This window comes from Stenella coeruleoalba (genome assembly GCF_951394435.1).
Source record: "Stenella coeruleoalba genome assembly, chromosome: 4".
NCBI lineage: Eukaryota > Metazoa > Chordata > Mammalia > Artiodactyla > Delphinidae > Stenella > Stenella coeruleoalba.
Genome location: NC_137149.1, coordinates 130,581,220 through 130,586,215, shown reverse-complemented (window position 1 = coordinate 130,586,215; position 4,996 = coordinate 130,581,220).

Sequence of the window (4,996 nt, the reverse complement as noted above, 5' to 3'; positions counted from 1 at the left end):
GAACCTTTTAATGTGTTGTTGGATTCTGTTTGCTAGTATTTTGTTGAGGATTTTTGCATCTGTGTTTATTAGTGATATTGGCCTGTAATTTTCTGTTTTTTGTGATATCTTTGTCTGATTCTGGTATCAGGGTGATGGTGGACTCATAGAAAGAGTTTGGGAGTGTTTCTTCCTCTGCAATTTTTTGGAAGAGTTTGAGAACGATGGGTGTTAGCTCTTCTCTGAATGTTTGATAGTATTCCCCTGTTCCAGGGAGGAATCTGGACTTCCACACAGAGACTTTCCTCTCAGAGTTCACATCCAGCTCAGAAAAGGCCAGGAACGGCTCTCCAACATGTAGAAGAAGGGAAGAATGAGCTGTATTTTAAATACCTTGACAACTCCTCTATGCTGAAAATAGAGATCCATGCAGCTTCACTCTCCCCACTCTTCTCCTCCCCGACACAGGTGTGTCAGGCACCATTTATGTGGCACTATTTCGCCCAAAACTGCTCTAAGCGGCAACCACTTCCCCTACCCAGATTCCTTATCCCTGTCTCTCTTTATTCCTGTTTTTTTTTTGCATTCTTTCAAACAAAGAACTATATTTTTTTAAAGAAGTTTGCTATTTGCCATTTAATTCTTGTATGCATGTATAATGTATTTGTTGGATTGTATGAGAGTCTATAAATTGTGAGTGGTCAAATCTATCAGTTGGTCATATTTCTCCTACCTCTCAGTGCTTTTCAAACATAGAAAATTCTTCTGTATCCTTAGTAATAATAAACAGTCATGTATATAAGAAAAAAAAAAAAGAATTTGCCTGTGAAGCCATCTGGTCCTGGACTTTTGTTTGTTGGAAGATTTTTTTGTTTTTGTTTTTTTTGGCTGCGTTGGGTCTTTGTTGCTGCACATGGGCTTTCTCTAGTTGCAGCCAGCGGGAGCTACTCTTCATTGCGGTGTGTGGGCTTCTTATAGCAGTGGTTTCTCTTGTTACAGAGCATGGGGCTCTAGGTGCACGGGCTTCTGTAGTTGTGGCTTGCGGGCTCTAGAGCCCAGGCTCAGTAGTTGTGTCTCACGGGCTTAGTTGCTCTGTGGCATGTGGGATCTTCCTGGACCAGGGATCGAATCCATGTCCCCTGCATTGGCAGGTGGATTCCCAGCCACTGCACCACAAGGGAAGTCCATATTGGAAGATTTTAAATCACAGTTTTAACTTAATTGTTTGTGATTGGTCTGTTCATATTTTCTATTTCTTCCCAGTTCAGTCTTGGAAGGTTGTATCTTTCTAAGAATTTGTCCATTTCTTCCAGGTTGTTCATTTTATTGGCATAGAGTTGCTTATAGTCTCTTATGATCCTTTGTATTTCTGCAGTGTCAGTTGTAATTCCTCTTTTTTCTTTTTGAATTTTATTGATTTGAATCCTCTCCCTTTTTTTCTTGTTGAGTCTGGCTAAAGGTTTATCAGTTTTGTTTATCTTCTCAGAGAACCAGCTTTTAGTTTCATTGATCTTTTCTATTGTTTTCTTTGTTCCTATTTCATTTATTTCTGCTCTGATCTTTATGATTTCTTTCCTTCTACTAACTTTGGGTTTTGCTTGTTCTTCTTTCTCTAGTTGCTTTAGGTGTAAGGTTAGGCTGTTTATTTGAGATTTTTCTTGTTTCCCAGGTGAGATTGTATTGCTATAAACTTTCCTCTCAGAACTGCCTTCTCTGCATCCCATAGGTTTTGGGTTGTAGTGTTTTTGTTATCATTTGTTTCTATTTGATTTCCTCTTTGATTTCTTCAGTGATCTCTTGGTTATTTAGTAGCATATTGTTTAGCCTCCATGTCTTTGAGTATTTTTACAGTTTTTTTTTCCTGTAATTTATTTCTAATCTCATAGTGTTGTGGTTGGGAAAGATGTTTGATACGATTTCAATTTTCTTAACTTTACCAAGGCTTGATTTGTGTCCCAAGATGTGATCTATCCCAGAGAATGTTCCATGTGCACTTGAGAAGAAAGTGTATTCTGCTGCTTTCAGATGGAATGTCCTATAAATATCAGTTAAGTCTGACTGGTCTAATGTGTCATTTAAAGCCTGGGTTTCCATATTAATTTTCTGTCTGGATGATCTGTCCATTGGTGTAAGTGGGGTGTTAAAGTCCTCCACTATTATTGTGCTACTGTCAGTTTTCCCCATTTTTTTTTTTTTTATGTGGTACGTGGGCCTCTCACTGTTGTGGCCTCTCCCATCGCAGAGCACAGGCTCTGGACGCACGCAGGCTCAGCGGCCATGGCTCACAGGCCCAGCCACTCTGCGGCATGTGGGATCTTCCCAGACCGGGTCATGAACCCGTGTCCCCTGCATCGGCAGGCAGACTCTCAACCACTGCACCACCAGGGAAGCCCAGTTTCTCCTTTTATGGCTGTTAGCATTTCCCTTATATGTTGAGGTGTTCCTACGTTGGGTGCATAAATGTTTATAAATGTTATATCTTCTTCTTGGATTGCTCCCTTTATCATTATGTAGTGTCCTTCCTTGTCTCTTGCAACATTCTTTATTTTAAAGTCTATTTTATCTGACATGAGTATTGCTACTCCAGCTTTCTTTTGATTTCTATTCACATGGAATATCTTTTTCCACCCTTCACTTTCAGTCTGTATGTATCCCTAGGTGTGAAGTGGGTCTATTGTAGACAGCATATATAAAGGTCTTGTTTCTGTATCCATTTAGCCAGTCTGTGTCTTTTGGTTGGAGCACTTAATCCACTTACATTTAAGGTAGTTACTGATACAGTATGTTCCTATTACCATTTTCTTTATTGTTTTGGGTTTGTTTTTGTAGGTCTTTTTCTTCTCTTGTGTTTCCTGCCTAGAGAAGTTCCTTTAGCATTTGTTGTAGTGCTGGTTTGGTGGTGCTGAATTGTCTTAGCTTTTGCTTGCCTGTTAAGCTTTTGATTTCTCCATCAAATCTGAATGAGATCCTTGCTGGGTAGAGTAATCCTGGTTGTAGGTTTTTCCCTTTCATCACTTTAAGTGTATTCTGCCACTCCCTTGTGGCCTGAAGAGTTTCTGCTGAAAAATCAGCTGATAACATTATGGAGATTCCCTTGTATGTTATTTGTTGCTTTTCTCTTGCTGTTTTTAATATTTTTTCTTTGAATTTAATTTTTGTTAGTTTGATTAATATGTGTCTTGGTGTGTTTCTCTTTGGGCTTTTCATGTATGGGACTCTCTGAGCTTCCTGCAAGTGGGTGGCTATTTCTTTTCCCTTGTTAGGGAAGTTTTCAACTGTAATCTCTTCAAATATTTTTTCAGACCCTTTCTCTTTCTCTTCTTCTTCTGGGAGTGTTGGTGCATTTACTGTTGTTCCAGAGGTCTCTGAGACTGTCCTCATTTCTTTTCATTCTTTTTTCTTTATTCTTCTCCTCAGCAGTTATTTCCACGATTCTATTTTCCAACTCACTTATTCGTTCTTCTGCCTCAGTTATTCTGCTATTGACTCCTTCTAGTGTATTTTTCATTTCACTTATTGTGTTGTTCATCACTGTTTGTTTGTTCTTTAGTTATTCTAGGTCCTTGTTAAACAGTTCTTGTATTTTTTCGATCCATGTCTCCATTCTATTTCCGAGATTTTGGATCATCCTTACTCTCATTACTCTGAGTTCTTTTTCAGGTAGATTGCATATTTCCTCTTCATTTATTTGCTCTCTTAGGTTGTTACCTTGCTCCTTCATCTGTAACATATTTCTCTGTCATCTCATTTTTGTTGGTGGGTGGGCCTGTGTTCCTGTCTTCCTGGTTGTTTGGCCTGAGGCATCCAGCACTGGAGTTTGCAGGCAGTTGGGTGGAGCTGGGTCTTGGTGGCAAGATGAGGACCTCCAGGAGACCTCACACCAATTAATATTCCCTGAGACCTGAAGTTCTCTGTTAGTGCAGCAGCTTGGACTCAGCACTCCCACCACTGGAGCTCAGACCCAACCGCTGGCCTGTGAGGAGATGAGAACTCCACATCCTCTTACTCCGCCACTTTGACTCTACCCCCCCGCTCCCTGAGAAAGGAATACTTTGTAATCCATTTTATGAAGCTAGTATTACCCTGGTACTAAAACCAGACAAAGACAGTACAAAAAGGGAAAACTATTTTTTATGAATATAGACGTGAAAATTTTACCAAAAAGATTCAGCAATATCTAAAAAGAGTTATATATCATCACCAAGTGGTTTTTATTCCTAGGATCCAAATCTGCTTCAATATTTAAAAATCAATCAATGTAATCCACCATATAAAAGGCTAAATAAGAAAAATCACATGAATATCAATTGATACAGTGAAAGCATTTGGCAAAATTCAACACCCATTAATGGTTTTTTAAAAACTCTCAGGAAAATAGGAGTAGAGAGAACTTCTTCACCTTGATCAAGAGCATCAATAAGAAACCTACAACTACTATTATACCTGAGGAAGGATTGACTGCTTTCCTCCTAATATTGGGAGCAAGGCAAAGATCCCACTCTCAGCACTATTATTCAACATAGTGCTTCAAGTTCTAGGTGCTGCAGTAAAGTTAGAAAACAAATAAAAGGCAGGACAAAAAGGAAGAAATAAAACTGTCCCTATTTGCAGGTGGCAGGATTGTTTACATAGAGAATTCAAATGAATCTTCAAAGAACTCCAAGGACTAATAAATGGGTTTAGCAAAGTCACAGGATACAAGATATACTTTAAAAAATCATTATATATGTATGTATATATATATATACACACACACACACACACACACACACACACTAGCAACGAACACATGGGCACTGAATTTAAAAATATAATACCTTTTACAATCACTCAAAAAACTGAAATACTTAGGTGTAAATCTAATAAAACACATACAGGGCATATATGCCTAATATTACAAAATGCTGATGAAAGAAATCAAAGAAAAGCTAATAAATGGAGAGATACGTTATGCTCATGGATTGGAAGACATAGTAAATATGTCAATTCTCGCAAAATTAATATACAAGCTTAATGC